General features: G+C 41.9%; 1 protein-coding gene across 2 annotated transcripts in view; it reads right to left on the bottom strand.

Annotated features, from left to right (window-relative positions):
- CRTC3 (CREB regulated transcription coactivator 3) overlaps positions 1–17,891 on the bottom strand; it is a 113,620-nt gene that overhangs the window by 45,900 nt on the left and 49,829 nt on the right. The gene's annotated exons all lie outside the window — the stretch shown is intronic.

Consider the following 17,891-nt stretch of genomic DNA (forward strand, 5'->3'; position numbering starts at 1 on the left):
AGAAGCACAGTAGGAACATAAAAGGACTATATTTAAAATGGAAATAAACTGGCAAGCCATGGAATATCTATAGACCATGGACCATTTGTTCTACACAGTGTTTTTTAAAAACTTGTGATTGAATGGACAATTCTGAAAATTCATTTTTGAGGCTTCAAGTGAAAAAAATCAGAACATTTTGGCCATACTGGTCCCATATCCCCACACAGCAAGAATGGGCTGTAGCTGGGAGTGGCTGCTACCTCTAGATGAGACACCTGCTCTCACGATTTTAGCCCTTACACCCGGATCACATCAGTGACACATTGTGTTGACGTTGGAGTTTGCAACCCCTGAGCTAGAGAGGAAAATATCAGTGGAAAACATGTACCTCATTCTTCTCAAAATGGCAGAAATGAAAGTATAAACAGATTAAAGATAAATTCATGGTCAATAATCCAAAATCCTTTGTTAAAGAATGCTTGGAATATATTCTTAACATTTTTGAGATTGACATCATAATGGGCAACATTTCTGATTGTCAAAGACCAAATTCTCAGTTGAACCATTAAATCTCACATAATGGAGAGATGTATATATAGCATTATGCAATAGATGTGTTTGTGAAATATATGAAAACAGATTTTTTTTAAAGGTAAATTGAGTTGTATATAAAACATCTAGCTTATTATGAAAAGAATTTTATGATGGAGAATTTTATAGGTGAGATTCCTCTGGTTAAGAACTGACCCCTAATTTTACTTCATTAAATATATGGATTTTCTCATAAAGGATTTGGGGATAACTCCAGTTTCTCCTGAGTGGCTGATTAAAAAAATGGCTGCACTAATTTAGTTTAACAATTCCAATCTATTCTAATAATTCAAACTCTAAATTTAATCTCCTAAAATAATGAGATCTCAGTATAGAACAATTTTGGGCCTGGGGGAAAAATATTCATGATAGGTAAGCTGGATGTTGATCTCAGACAATATTGCACACTATTCTAGGGATAGAATAAATTAAAATACCTTGTTAGCCAAGAGGCTGTGTGCCTGTGGCATACGTTATTAGCAGAAACATGATTATCCAAGATAGAAACAGTTTTAAGAGACAGATGGCTTCATTCCAGGATAAAAAAAAAAGATAAGATTCTGTTGCTGTAATTATGTATTCACTACAGTGACGTTAAATGTACTTGAAAACATAAATTTTCATGTTTCATGGCTTTTGGAGGCCAGCCCATGGAGATGGTGCTGAAGGTTTTTAGGAGAGGGTCCAAAAAATGAGATGTTCTAGAAATATATTGTATATATAGTTTCCATTTCCACTTGCCTCTTCTGCATTAACCCCTGCTGGCCCAAATCCTGTATTACAGCATGGATTGTCTTGGGGAGGGATAGTCTCTGCTTACATGTGATATTTCCATTTCTTCCTTGCCCTGGCCCAACCTTATCTCTCTGCCCTTGTAGTATGTATCTGATCTTAATCCAAACTTTATTTGACTTTAGTCCTCTCAGTTCTCTTGCTTACCAGATGACAGCACTTGTTTAGTTAGGGCTGGGAGTTGAAGGATGTTTAAGAACAAAGGAAAAAAAAAAAAAAAAAAGAACAAAGGAGCTTGTCAAACTCTATATGGTTTTTGGTATCTAGCCTAAATCTGCATCCTAAAAAAAAAAAAAAACAGTGGCAAATGGACACATGATTCAATCATTCCCATCAACTTCCAATCTCTTGCTTGGTGAGAGTTAAAAATTCAATTATTTAAAAAGATATTTACTAAGTCAACTTTAAAACATAAAAAAGAATTAAAACCCTACCAACCCAGGTGGTGGATTCTTAAAGGAGATAAGAAGAGGACTGAGATGGACTACTGATGTTGAATGTATGTAGAAGTTTTAATTAGCTTTACTGTAAAAGTGTGGAAATGTATAGAGTGGATGGTAACACTTAGTAACAGCCAGTTTACAAATGGATATGTGCCTGAAAATGGTAGTCTAGGTATATAAATGCCAATTGACAGAATGGTAGAGAATAATCTAGGAACTGAATAGCATGGTAAACCAAGAGGTGGATGAGATTTGTGGCTGATGGTACAGATGCAAGAGTGTCCTTCGTTAGCTAGAGCAAATGTACATCACTACTGCAGGGTGTTGGGAATGTGTATGCATGGGAAAAATACAACTGGAGTGACCTATGGACTGTGGTTAGTAATAATATAATATTCTTGATCTATGAGAAAGATGTACTGTGTTGATAATGGGGCAGTATGGAAAATGTGTGTCAAATGTACACTATAGACATGGTAACAATCAGATGATATTATCTTTTCTGTAACAAATGCTTCACCACAGTGTGGTGTGTTGATAGAGGGATGTTATTTGGAAATTCTGTACATGTGCATGATTATTTTGTAAGTTTACAATTTCTGTCATAAAAATACATTTAAAAAATAATTATAGGGAGGGGTAAGGGGAAAATACACCAAATATAAGATAAGGACTATAATTAGTAGTAAGATTTTGACAATATTCTTTCATAATTTGCAACAAACATCTCACAACAATGCAAAGTATTGGTGGAGGGTCAATGTATGGGACCCCTATATGATGTTATGTATGTTTGCTTTGTAGGTTCACAACTTTTACTATACACTTATTGTTTATATATGTTCATATATAAATGATAAAGATAATAATAATAATAGGGTAGGTTGGGGAAAACACTTTGATTAGTAGTAATATTTTGACAATGCTCTTTAATCATTAACTAAAAATGTTTAACAATAGTGCAAGGTATTTGTGGTAGGGTGAGGTATGAGAGTCCTTATGATGTTATATGTTTGTTTTAAAAGTTCACAACTATTACTATACACTTATTATTTATGTATGTTTATGTATGAGTGATATACTTCAATAAATTAAGACAAACAAAAAAACCCTATCACCCTAAAGGCAAAATGTAGTCATTTGATATTATTGATGAATTTTAAAAAGAAATATTCGATTATGTTTGTAAACTGATCTTTTCTTCTGGGCATATTAGATTATTTTGGATTCATAGGTTTACTTGACTAAGTAATTATATAAACCTCTTGTTCCAGTAGGGTGTTGGGTGGGGACTCAGAGATAAAAGGCATGACAAAGGACAGAGCTGACAGTTCTTAATGTTGGGGTTTTGTGCTGGAGTTTGATGCTGAAGCCTTAAACTGGAGCTCTGGGCAAAGAGACAGAACTGTTTGCCTGATAGTCTACAGCTGACCTTGTGGAGAAAACAGAGGTGCTGAGCCCAGAGGAACCCAGGAAGCCTGAACCATGGCAGATGTCACCAGCCATCTTGCTCCAACACGTGAAAATAGACTTTGGTGAGGGAAGTAACTTATGCTTTATGACCTGATATCTGTTAGCTCCTACCCCAAATAAATACCCTTTATAAAAACCAACCAATTTCTGGTATTTTCCATCAGTCCCCTTTTGGCTGACTAATACACCAAATATATCATTTTTTCTGTTCCTTTTTAAGTTTTATCCGTATATAGATTTTACCCACGGAGTTCATATATAGACCTTACCCCAGATTTTTCTGATCTAGGTTTTGCACTTAATATTATTTCATAAACAACTTTTGTATTTTACATAATTATTCTAGTTACCAATTCCATATGTACACAGCATTTCATTTCTAAGGTTCATAAGGCCAACATCCAATGTGGCAGTTCAAAGAACATATGATTTGGAGTCTCAGAGAATCAGTTCAAATGCAGCATCCTCCACTTATTAACAAGTTACTTCATCTTCCTGGACTCAGTTTCCTTACCTGCAAAGTGGAAATGACGAAGCTAACTTCCTTGATGAGAAAACGAAATTAGGCTATGTATGTAAAAGCTGCCTTGTCCCAAGGCTACCTGGGCGTTAGAAGGGAGCGTGGGTGTCAAGGTGGTGGTCAGCTGGTAGAGATGAGGCCACCTGCAGAGCCTTTTTGTGGCCAGGAGGAGCAGCGGCATTTGCATGGCCTTCCCCAGCATTCTGCCCCTCTCAAAGCCCTCCCCAGAGGACCCACATCTCAGTTAGGCCCCACATGCTGTCCACACTATGTCACCTCTGAAAGCTGCAGCCTGGGGTGAATGGCTGAAAAAATGTGGGCTGGGCCATATGCTTTGCTTCGGCCAATGGCTTACGAGCAGGTGTGACAGGTATCTTGTCCAGGCAGAAACCCTCATTCTCTTTTTCTTCTGCCAGGGAATGCCATATCCCAAACAGAGGGTACCCCTTCAGCCTAGGTTGCAGAAGATGCACGGAGCAGAGCCCCAGTAGGCGCCTTGCAGCCTCTAACAGGTAATATGAGAGAACAATCATTGCTCCTTGAACATCCCAGGGATTTTGGATTGGGTGTTAATAGCAGAAAAACTGGCTGATGTGACAGCGATGGCAGAGAGACTCCACTGAGAGAGGGAGTGCCGCCTTCTTTTTTCTTTTTTTTAAAGAGTAGCAAAGGACAAGTAAAAAAAAAGTTGAAGAATCTGTACACTGGTACCTACATATTTTGAGGAGTGCCTCAGAATCAGGTTGTGGAGGCACCATCCTTGTTTCAGAACATGGGACCCCGATTTCAAATGAAGAAGGGAGGGCCTCTGTGCCTCCACATCCCAAAGTCCCTCCACTCAGCTGTCTGGGACCCAGTGCTGGACCAGGAATGGGTAGACACTGGCCAGGCAGGGGCAACACACATGAGAAAAATGATCTGAAAGAATTTCCAGTACAGTGCAAAGCATTCATCTTGGGAAAAATCAGAATTTAATTGGATTTCTCTACCTTTTTTTTTTTTTAAGATGGGTGTTATTATTCCAAAATACTTATCAGGGCGGGAGGCACAAGAATCTCTGTAGGGCCTTGGGCCAGGTCAGGTCTTGATGAGGGACTGTGGGCACCGGAAAGCAGACAGGAGTACACCTGTAATGGGACTGCTGTTGGAGCCTCCTGAGGGAGTGCAGAGATGACGGCGTCAACGGCCTGCCCGTGAGGTCCAGCCCTGGGAGGCTCAAAAAGAAATCTTGGTGGTGAAGAGGTGTCCCGCGGAATTCCAGGAGGATTCTAGGCACCTCTGACACAGAGCTATGACGTAGGTTATCAGGTCTGAGGGAGGTAAACTGAGAGTGGAACAAAGTCCAAACACCAAGGAACCACGGACCTCAATGGTGAAGGGCAATGAGGCAGGACCAAGGGTGATTCCCAAGTTGGCAAGTAGAGAGCTTCTGCCAATTCTAGTTTCTGGGGTTGGGATTGGGCATGAGGGGCATACCCAAAGTGGTTCAAGGTACTGTTGGGGATTAGATGTGTCTACTTGCAGAGAGCCCAGTCTCAGGCACTCCTTGCTCTGCAGGATTGCAGGCTCCTGACGTTATCTCTGTGTATATGGTTATTTGGTCCAGGTTTTCCGGCGTTGGGGTGGCTGATTAGGACAGGGTAAAATGGCTAATGCTGATGGCAGAACTCTTTCTGTGCTGGGGCAGAACATGTCAATTTTCCAAAAGATAGAGTTGTGGATTTCCAGGCAGATGAAGCTAATGGCCAGGGGCAGCACCAATGGCTTCTGCACCCTGGTTCCTAATGCTCTCAGCATCTCCCTTGAGTGGAAGGAGGGCCTTTCCCAGCTTCTCTCTCTTTTTTTTTAAAGATTTATTTCATTATTTCTGCCCCACCCCCCAACCTCCACTGTCTGCTCTCTGTGTCCATTCACTGTGTGTTCTTCTGTGTCCGCTTGCATTCTCGGTGGCACCGGGAACCTGTCTCTTTTTGTGGCATTGTCTTGCTGCGTCAGTTCTCCGTGTGTGTGTGGCACCTCTCCTGGGCGGGCTGCACTTTTTTTTGTGCAGGGCAGCTCTCCTTGCAGGGTGCACTCCTTGCACATGAGGCACCCCTACACGGGGGACACTCCAGCGTGCCATGGTACTCCTTGCATGTGGCAGCACTGCGTGTGGGCCAGCTCGCCACACAGGCCAGGAGACCCTGCATTTGAACTCTGGACCTCCCATATGGTAGGCAGATGCTCTATCAGTTGAGCCACATCCGCTTGCCCCCAGCTTCTCCTGACTGGCTGGGCAGGCCATGTTGGCCACCCACCATGTTGGCTACGCAGGCTCAGCTGGCTTCACTTCAGGGAGGAGGCATGTATTAGTCAGTCAAAGGGGTGCTGGTGCAAAATACCAGAAATTGGTTGGTTTTTATAAAGGGTATTTATTTGGGGTGGGAGAACAGTTACCAGGCCATAAAGCATAAGTTACTTCCCTCACCAAAGTCTATTTTCACATGTTGGAGCAAGATGGCTGCCGACATCTGTGAGGGTTCAGGCTTCCTGGGTTCCTCTGGGCTCAGCTCTTGTTTTCTCCAAAAGGACAGCTGTAGATTATGAGGCTCTCTAGACTTTGCCTCTCTTCACAAGGTCAGCTGTACACTATCAGGCGAATGGCTCTGTCTCTCTCCCTGGGGTTTCTGCCATGTCTAAGGAGCCATCTCTATTCCTCTGTGTTCTCTATTCCTCGGGTCCTCTCTTCCTGGGGGTGGTTCTCTTTCCTCTGCATGCTGACTTTCTGGGGCTCCAACTTAAGACTTCAGCATCAAACTCCAACATCAAAACTCCAACATCAGAAACTCCCAACTCTGTCCTTTGCCATGCCTTTTATCTCTGAGTCCCCATCCACCAAATCTAAGCCCTAATCATAAATTAATCAAGCCCAGGCACAGACCAGATTACAAACATAATCCAATATCTATTTTTGGAATTCCTAACCATATCAAACTGCTACAAGGAAGGAGGGAGAAGATCGCATTTTGATCCTGGAACACTGCCCAATTGGGCCTTGGGAGTTACTACATCACTGGTCATAAAACTAATAATTTGGTCCTCCAATTATTACAGGCTCTTTGCATCTGCTCCCTACATGTGAGAATCCAGAGAAGAGAAAGGTGATTAACCAGATTATCAATCTCCAGAAGAATGATATAGTTCAGCTGAGGATTTTAATCAGTGACTCTGGATTCATGAGGTACCATAAACACAGTCCTAACTGAATCTATTCCTTGATGCAAGGGATTTATTTTACCTGGCACCTTAAAAGTAGTTGAGAAATAATCATTAGTGAATTTGGATATTTTATAGGATTTCAAGGTTTTAAAGTATGTATATTTATTTGTTTTTTTAATTTTATCTAGAACTCCTCCACAGTTGGGTGTTACAATCAGCATGGAATATAAAACTAAGGATTAAGAGTATAACATGTTTAGTCAATGCAATAATTCAGATATTGGCTCTAAAATCACAGTGAAACTTACTGAAAAATGCTGAAGAACTTTTTTCCCCCCTATTTTCAGTGTATTTTATGTCTGTTTATTCTTGGAAAAGATTCTGGGCTTTTACAAAGAGTTTCTGAGACCAACATAATGGTAATGGGGAGCCTGGAAGTCTCAAGTTAGCTGTCATGGGATGTGACACAGCTGGGGAGGCGGGAGCAGGAGAATTGAGGATGATGACTGCCCCTTGCTCCTTTCCTACAGGCCAGTCTGGGAGTCAGCGAAGTCATACTGCAGCTAAAAGGGCCAGACATTGCAGGCCATGGTCCTCTGCCCTGACCCAAGCTCCGGGACTGCCCCCCGCCCCCAGGGCTGCTTGGTCGCCAGTGGGGAAGAGGGGAGTAAAAGGCAAAGATCTGTACCTTGCAGGTACAGGACAAGAGTTGGCTTCTTCGTGCTTCTCAGATGCAGAAAAACGGATTCTACAGACACTTGGAGCTGTGGTAACTGAGACAACACAGGCTCAGCAGGAATCATTACTTTCAGAGAGAAATCAGCTTAGACCAGATTATTTGAACAAGCAATACACTGACTTCGTTAAAAAGATAGAAGGTTGGACAGAGAAGACACAACTCCCAACACTTGTTCTCCTTCTACCCAGTTCCCACCAACCAGTGGCTAACCCAATTATTAGTTTCTTGGAATCTTTGCAAATACTGATTATGATTATGCACGTACAGCCAATATGACTATATATTACTTTTGCTCCCTACTTTTTACACAAATGTTAGCAAACTAACACACTGTTCTGTGCCTTGCTTTTAAAACTTAACCTCCAGTTAAACTCCTAAACCGTCTCCAATTTCTTAAGGTTTTTTCTCTAAATTCTCAAAATATAAACACCACCAAAATAAATTTAGAAAACAACAAAAGCCAAAAATTAAAACCATCAGAGAACATTCACCAACACTGTAAACGGATTACTCTCTCCCAGGCAGTTCGTATTGGACAATTTCTCTAACACCCTTATATCCTCCTCAGGATTACTACGTCCTCCAAGCACTGGCTCTCAAACCTCTCCCTCTCCACGGCTCCTTCCATCTGTATTTAAACATGGTTCCCTCCCATGTGATGGAGGGGGCAGGGCGGGGGAGGGAGGGAGGGAAAAGGAAAGGTAGGACTATAACTTATCTATCATTCTCCTCCTTAACCCGCCCCCTCTCCTCTTCTTCACAGTCAAGGTTCTGGATGGACCAGTTGCCTCCACCTGACTCCTGTCTCCCACACGCTTCTCAACACCTGGCCCTCTACTTCACTGGAATTTCTCCTGCCAAGGTAACTACTGACTTCCTCGTTACTAAATCCAACTGGAGGGAGTGAGTGTGGCTCAGTGGTTGAGCATATGCTTCCCATGCACAAGGTCCTGGGTTAAATCCCTGGAACCTCCTGAACAATAAAATAAAATAAATCAATCTAACTGGACATTTTCACTGAAGTCACTTAAACTCTCAGAAGCAGCTGGCTCTCTTTTGAAGAGCTGTTCTCTCCTGGCTCCTATGACACCATGCCCTCCTACTTTTCCTCTGCCCTCTCTGGGTGCTTCTTCCCAGCCTCCTTTGCAGACTTCCTGGCATCCTTTAAATGCTGGGCTCCTTCAGGGCTCTTTACACCACTCTGTATCTCCAGCCCAGATCCCTCTCTGAAACTTCGGACCCGCTGGACAGCTCTTCCAGGAATGCCTGCAGGCATTTCAAACTCAGCAGGAGGAGAGGTGAATTTGTCACCTTCCTCCCAAACTAGCCCTATCTCTGTGGTTAAAATCTCCGAGAAAAGTTCCATCCTATTGCCTAACAGAAAAATTCGGAGTCATCCTTGAGCACTTCCTCACTGCCACGCCTCATCCCCACCCCAGCCACATCCCACTCAGCACCAAGTCTGGTCATTTTGACCTAAACTCCCCTCAAACTCACTGCTAGTCTCAATTCCCCATCTAACCACTCTCCCCTGGATTGCTGAAAAAACCTTTTCATTCGTTGTTTTGTCTCTCGTCTTGTTTCCTCCCATCTATTTTCCATGCTACAGTCAGAGTAATCCTCCTAACACAACTTTTTTTTCCTCAAGATTTATTTTTTATTTATTTCTCTCCCCCCGCCCCAGTTGTCTGCTCTCTGTGTCCATTCGCTGTGTGTTCTTCTGTGACCGCTTCTATCCTTATCAGCGGCACCAGGAATCTGTGTTTCTTTTTGTTGTGTCATCTTGTTTTGTCAGCTCTCCTTGTGGGCAGCGCCATTCCTGGGCAGGCTGCACTTTCTTTCGCTCTGGGCATCTCTCCTTATAGGGCGCACTCTTTGCGTGTGGGGCTCCCCTACACAGGGGACACCCCTGCGTGGCAGGGCACTGCTTGTGCACATCAGCACTGCACATGGGCCAGCTCCACACAGGTCAAGGAGGCCCGGGGTTTGAACCTTGGACCTCCCATGTGATAGGCAGACGCCCTATACATTGGGCCAAGTCCGCTTCCCCCTAATACAACTTTGACCACGTCATTTAGCTGCATAAAACTCACTAATGACAGGATTCTTTAAAAGACCCTTTGAAGTTGATCTCAAAGTTTATCTGGAAAAATAAACATGCAAGAATCACCTGGAAAAAATCAATGAAAAGAAGCATATTGTGAGTTAACACTACTAGATTTTTAAATTTTACTATAAAGCTACAATAATTAATTAAAACAATGTGACACTGGTGTATAACAGACACATGGAACAATTAAGATAATGTGGAATTCTCAAAGTATAATCAAATACAAGTGGGAACTTAATATACAATAAAAGTGGCATTTTAAATTAGAGGAGAAAAGATGATTATTCGATAAACACTGTTGGGACAATTAGCTAGTTAACTGAAAAAAAAAACTGTCAGATCCACACTGCATATCTTATATCAGCATAAACTAATGGAGCAATGATTTTTAACTTAAAAACAAAGTCATAAAGTATTACAAAGAAAGGGAGCAGAAGAAGCCTTTCTAAGTATGGTGTAAAACCTGGAAGCCATGAAAAACTGATTAAATTTTGATATGTAAAATTTGTTCCTGCATGGAAAAAATAATATCCCATCACAGGAGAGTCAAAACACAAATGGTAAGCTAGGGAAAATAGTTGCCATTAAGATCACAGGCAAATGGCTACTTTTATCTAATATATAAAGACCTCTGAAAAGAAACAAGAAAAAGATCAACCACCTAGAAGAAATAAGAGCAAAGGATATGAAGATTGTTCACAGTAGAGATAAATATGAATGACTCATAAACATAGGAAAATTTATACCTCGCTCATAATAAGAGAAATGCAAATTAAAACTCTACAGAGAGGCTCCAATTAAGATGGCAGCGTGAGATGTCCCTCCACAGAAGCTTTGAAGAACCAGCAAGAACTAGCAGAAACGTCTTTCTCAAACCTCTAGACAACAGTTAAAGAAGGCAGTAACAGGGCGAGTGCCAAATCAAGAAAAAGGCTCCTGAAAAGCAGGAGGCTCTTGTGGCCCCGGGCTGCTCCTCCCCACCCCTCCCTGACTCGGCGCAGAGGCCCTGCACTCCTAGTGCAGATCCTGGGGCCTGACAGAGGATGGAGCAGGGCAGCCCTCCCGCACATCTGGAAGCACAGAGGTCTGATCCGATCTGTCCGGTGGAGGCCTGAGGGACTTGCTGTCCCAGAACTTGCCCTACATATCGAAGGCAGCTCACCAAGTTCTACAGAACATTGTGGGAGAACAGCCAAGTGGCCTCCTGGGGCAAGGGCTTGCTGGCTATTATAAAGTGCAGTGCCCGGGACCATGAGGAAACTTCTTCCTAGAGAAGAGGGGACTGTTCCCAGGGCCACACGCACATGCGCAAGACAGGACACATGTGCAGAAAGGATCAGGATGGCCTCTAGCTTTGGCCTCTTTGTACCAATAAGTCCTGAAAGAAAGGTCAGTCTGCAAAGACTGGGAAAAGTATTTTCTTTATTCCTTTTTTTTTTTTTTTTTGGTACCTCCTTGCATTCAAGGAAAGCGCTGCCAAAACATCAGTTGGACACAAGCTTAAGGAACATATACTTCAGAGTCTAAATTCCAGTGATAACACATTAAAATAGCAAAATGTCCAAGTTCAACAAAAGAATACAAAACAAATAAACAAGAAGTTACGGCCTGGCAAAGGAGAAAATTAAGGCATTAGAAACCACCAACAAGGAAGACCAGGCCTGGGACATAGCAGAGGCTTTTTAAAAATGGTCCTAAATGTGCTCAAAGAGCTAAAGAAAAATAAGGACAAAGAAATCAAGGAAATCAGGAAAATGATGACAACAAAAAGAATATCAATAGGGAAATGGAATTTATGAAAAGGAACTGGACAGAGCTGAAGACCACAGCACAGAAATTAAAAATGCCCTAGAGGAGTTCAATAGCAGATCAGAGCTGGCAGAAGAATCAGTGAATTTGAAGATAAGACAACTGAAATCATCTAGTTTGAGGAACAGAAGGAAGAAAGAAGGAAGAAGAGTAAACAGAGCCTTAGGAACCTGAGGGGCACCATTAAGTGTAGCAATATACGCATTATGGGAGTCCCAGAAGGAGAAGAGACAAAAGGGCAGTGGGAATATTTAAAAAAAGGATGGCTGGGAAGCAGGTGTGGCTCAATAGATAGAGCTCCTACCTACCATATAGGAGGTCCAGGATTCGATACCCAGGGCCTCCTGCCCATGTGGTGAGCTGGCCCATGTAGAGTGCTGCCGCACCCAAGGAGTGTCACCCTGCACAAAGGTGTCCCCTACACAAGGAGTGGCCCCCACGCAAGGAGCACAGGCCCTGCACAGGAGAGCAGAATGCCCAGGAGTGGTGCTGCCCACATAGAGAGCTGACACAGCAAGATGAGGCAACAACAACAACAAAAAAGAGAGACACACAGAGGAGACAATATGAGACGCAGCAAACCAGGGAGCTGAGGTGGAGCAAGAGAATGATCACCTCTCTCCGGCTCCAGATGGGCTCTGGGAGCTGCCTAATGAGAATACAACAGACACAGAAGAACACACAGCAAATGGTCATAGAGGGCAGACAATGGGGTGGGGGCAGGGAGGGGAGGGGAGAAATAAGAAAGAAAAAAGAAAGAAAGGATGGCTGAAACCTTCTCCAATTTAGCAAAATACACAAATATACACCCTTAAGATGTTCAATGAACTCCCAGCAGAATAAACCCAAAGAGAATCATGCCATGGCATACTATAATCAAATCAGATAGTGTATTCTGATTGCCACAAGAGAGAAGCAACATATCACATACAAGGAAGATTAACTGCCAATTTCTCATCAGAAACCATGGAGGCCAGAAGGCAGTAGGATGACATATTTAAAATGCTGAAAGTGAAAACTGCCAACTAAGAATTCTATATTCAGCAAAACTGTCTTTCAAAAAAGAGGGAGAGGCGGCGGACTTGGCCCAGTGGTTAGGGCATCCGTCTACCACATGGGAGGTCCACAGTTCAAACCCCGGGCCTCCTTGACCCATTTGGAGCTGGCCTATGCACAATGCTGATGCGCGCAAGGAGTGTCGTGCCACGCAGGGGTGTCCCCTGCATAGGGGAGCCCCACGCGCAAGGAGTGCGCCCCATAAGGAGAGCCACCCAGTACGAAAGAAAGTGCAGCGTGCCCAGGAATGGTGTCACACACATGGAGAGCTGACACTACAAGATGACACAACAAAAAGAAACACAGATTCCCATGCCACTGACAACAACAGAAGTGGACAAAGAAGATGCAGCAAAATAGACACAGAGAACAGACAAACAGGGTGGGGGTGGAGGGAAGGGGAGAGAAATAAATAAATAAATCTTTTAAAAAATTAAAAATGCTAATAATTGATATTTCATAATTTATTAAAAAAAAAAAAAAAGAGTGAGAGATTAAACATTCCCAGAAAGGGAAGCGGATATCGCTCAAGCAACTGGGTTCCTGTCTACCATACGAGAGGTCCTGTTCCTTGGGCCTCCTGGTAAAGGCAAGCCGGCCTGCGTGGTGAGGTGACCTGCATGGAGAGCTGGCCCGCACAGTAAGCAGACACAAGATGATGTAAGGACAACAAAAAGAGACACAGATTGTTATAGATTTAATATATTAAATTTTAACCCCATGGTAAATATAAAGAAAATATCAGAGAATATGCAAGCTCATAGAGACAGAAATTAGAATACAGGTTGCCAGGGAAAGGAGACAGGGGCAATGGGGAACTACAAAATAGTTGTTGGGTTTCTGTTTGGGGAGATTAGAAAGTTCTAGTAATTGAAGGTGGTAAGTGATTAATTCCACTGAAAGGTATGCTTGGGAGTGGTTGAAATGGGAAAGTTTATGTTGTGTTTATGGTCTAACAATTTAAAAAAACAAAAACAGAGAGCAACTAAAGAAACAATGATAATTAAAGGCAGTACATGATCCTAAACAGGATCTAACGAGAGAGAAGGTTCAAAAGAACATTATTGGGACAAAGGAAAAAATGGGAATATAGACTGTAAGCTTTATATCAATGTTAAATTTATTGAACATGATAACTGCATTAAGATGGACACATAAGTGAAGATCCTTGTTCTTAGGAGATGAACATGGAGTAGTAAGTATTCAGGGAACATGATACATATAATCTACACTCAAGTGTTCAGGAAATGTATTGATAAACAGATAGATATACGGATAGGTAGGTAGAGGGACTGATAGATTGAAGGACAGAAAAAATGATATAACAAATATGGCAAAATATTAAAAGCGATGGATCTGGGTATCTGGGGCAGGGGATAGAGGTATACAGGAGTTCTCTGTAAGGGAGAGGTATTATTTTTGTAACTATCCCTTAAGTTTGAAAGTATTTCAAAATAAGCTAAAAAAAGTACACAGAGATATGATTTTTTTAATCTGTAAGACTGACAAAGATCAGAAAGTTTGATAAAACACTGGGTTGGAGAGGATGTGGGCAAATAAGTACTCTCATACACAGCAGGCAGGGATGTAAATTGGTACAGTTTCTTTGAGGGCAAACTAACAATATCTATCAAAACTATAAATGCATATACTCTTTGCCCTAGCAATTCTACTTCTAGAAATTTATTGCGCAGACATAACTGCATGTATGAAATTATATGTGCTATGATGTTATTCACTACAGCACTGTTTATATTAAAAAGTCTATAAATAACTTAAATGTTCAATTTAAGTTCTCCATGGAGAATTAGCTAAGTAAATTATGGTAAATCCATACAATAGAATATTGCACACATTTTTTTAAAGTAAATATTTCTGCAAGGTGCAGAAATGTGAGTGGTTTGCTACTTCTGTGTGAAAGAGTACAGTGAGGTGGAAAATATATTCACCTCAATCATGTCTATATGTGTGTAAAGCAAGGGCTCTTAACCTTTTTCAGTCCACAGACCCCTTTGCCAGTCAGGTGAAAATCACGGACCCCTTACTAAGTCCACAAAACACTGTGCATTATTTAATAAATATATCACACCCACACCAACACGTCCCCACAAAAATAATGTTGTTTTTGAATTTCAATTCAAGTTAGGAAAAACATAACATTGGTTGCCTGCAGGGAGTGAACTGGGTGGCTAGGACACAAAATACCCTTTGTATGTCTTTTTTGGGGGCTTGTTTTTGGTGTTTTTTTTTTAAGGAGGTATGAGGAATTGAATCAAGGACTTTGTACATAGGAAGCAGGCACTCAAACCACTGAATTACACCCTCTCCCCTGTATGTCTTTTTGAACATATAAATGTGTGACAAATAACTAAAATTAAAATCAAAGAACACACTATAAAGCCACAGTAACTAAACTGATGTGGAAATGGACAGGGGAATAATCAGCTATATCAAATGGGACAAAATAGAATATTAGAAAATACAAAATAAATGCTAAAATAGTGATAATAGCAGTAAATTAAAAATGAGTGAATGTTTAAGGAATTTAGGAGGGATGGAAGGCCATTCTAAATACACTACAAATTATAACACAGGGAAGCAGACTTGGGCCAGTGGATAGGACGTCCGCCTACCACATGGGAGGTCCGTGGTTCAAACCCCGGGCCTCCTTAACCCGTGTGGAGCTGGCCCATGTGCAGTGCTGATGCGCACAAGGAGAGTGGTGCCAGGCAGGGGTGTCCCCCACATAGGGGAGCCTTATGCGCAAGAAGTGTGCCCCGTAAGGAAAGCCGCCCAGCACGAAAGAAAGTGCAGCCCGCCCAGGAATGGTGCCACACACACGGAGAGCTGACGCAGCAAGATGACGCAACAAAAAGAAGCACAGATTCCCGTGCCACTGGCAACAAAAGAAGCAGACAAAGAAGACGACGCAGCAAATGACACAGAGAACAGACAACCGGGGCGGGGGGAGGTGGGGGGAAGGGGAGAGAAATAAATTAAAAAATAAACCAACCAAACCAAAAAACCAAACAAACAAATTGTAACACAGAAGCCACAAAAATACCAAAAAATCTGACTCCTAAAAATCACAGCAGAAATCTCCAAAGCAAAAACAAAACAAAAAACAAAGCACTTAAATGGAGAAAATACTTTATGTATACGACAGTTTTGGGTAGACAGACTAAGATGTCCCCCAAGATCCCGGCATCCTGGTGTGCACATTTTTGGGCAACCCTCTCCCCCCCAGAATAGATGGGACCTGTGACTTGCTTCTGGCCAACAAGATATGACAAAGGTGATGGGATATCACTCCCATGATCATGTTATGATATTTATAAGACTCTGTCTTGCTATCAAGGCCCTAGAGAGACTCCCCCTCACTGGCCTTAAAGAAGTGAGCTGTCATGAATTAAGCGGCTGTGCTGGGGAAACTCAGGTGACAAGGAACTGTGGGTGACCTCCAGGAGCTAAAGGTGTCCTCTAGCAAGAAACTGAAGTCTCAGTCCTACAGTAGTAAGGAAATGAATTCTGCCAACAACAAGAGGAAGCTTAGAACCATATCCCCAGTCGAGCCTCTGAAGTGACCACAGCCCTAGCCACCGTCTGGCTTACAGCCTGGTGGGACCCTGAAGTAGAGAAGTCAGTTTTAAGCTGTGCCAGGACTTATGACCTACAGAAACTGTGAAAAAATAAAACATGTGTTGTTTTAAGCCACTAAGCTGGTGGTAACATGTTAGGTAGAAAACTAATACAGAAAAAGTTAATTTCCTTAAGATATAGTTATTAGAAATCAATAAAATGATAAATTATCAATAGAAAAATGGGCAAAAAACATAAACACATAGTCTACAGAGTAGGAAATACCAGTGATGAAAGAAACATAAAGATATGTCCAACCTGTCTGTTGTACTGTATTGCATCCCTAACAATAAGAACACTGCCTAACAGATAGGCACCACTCAACATTTTCCTGTTGAATAAATAAATGAATTGCACTCAATTAAAGAGATGACAGTTAAAACAATTTGATGCCATTTTTTACCCACTGGATGGCAAAGATAAAAGACAGATATATCCAGTGGTGAAGAGGAAATGAAACAGACACTATTGCAACACTGGCAGGAGCAGGAACAGGTACCACCTCTATGGCAGACTGAATTATGCACCCCACTTAAGGGAACCCCAAGTCTTGCCGGCCAGCCAGAATGCTACCTACATTAAGAGGAAGCACACCTTCCAGCCTACAAAACTGTGAGCCAATTAACTCCTTTATTTAAACCAATCCATTTTGTGGTATTTGTGACAGCAGCTCAAGAAAAGTGAGACAACCTCCACAGGGAATAATTTGGTAATATCTACCTCAACTTCAATTGCACAAATCCTCTTACCTAGCTACTTTACTAAAGATACCCTTACATAAATGCCAAAGATATACGTAACAAGGATATTCTCCATAGTTTTGCTTTATAATAGTGAAAAGCTAGACATAATTCAAATGTCCCTCAGTAAGAGACAAGTTAAGCAAATGATGGGCTAGCTATATAAAGGTATAAGATATAGTCATTAAAAAGAATATATATCTTAATGTAATGATAATCCCAAATTGTATCAAGTTTTGTTTTATTTTAAGGTGGAATCTTGGTATGATTCTATCTGTGTAAAAGAAAGTATGTGTGTGTGTGTATGTGTGTATGGGTGTGTATATATATCTCCTTGAATATATATAGAAAACTTCTGGAAAGGTGCAAAAGAAACTGTGGTAGATACCTCTGGGGATTGGGGTTGGGGAGGGTATGAATTAAGAATGGGAGACTTTTACTTTTCATTTTACATCTTCGATATTATTTGAATTTTTGGTACATGTATTACTTTTTTTTTTTTTTAAGATATATTTGTTTGTTTGTTTCTCTCCCCTCCACCCCGTCTCCCCTTCCCTGTTGTCTTCTCTCTGTGTCCATTTGCTGTGTGTTCTTCTGTGACGACTACTATCCTTATCAGTGGCACTGGGAATCTGTGTTTCTTTTTGTTGCGTCATCTTGTTGTGTCAGCTCTCCATGTGTGCGGCACCATTCCTGGGCAGGCTGTACTTTCTTTTGCACTGGGCGGCTCTCCTTACAGGGCGCACTCCTTGTGCATGGGGCTCCCTTACGTGGGGACACCTCTGCATGGCAGGGCACT

The sequence above is a fragment of the Dasypus novemcinctus genome, chromosome 3 (genome assembly GCF_030445035.2).
Source record: "Dasypus novemcinctus isolate mDasNov1 chromosome 3, mDasNov1.1.hap2, whole genome shotgun sequence".
NCBI lineage: Eukaryota > Metazoa > Chordata > Mammalia > Cingulata > Dasypodidae > Dasypus > Dasypus novemcinctus.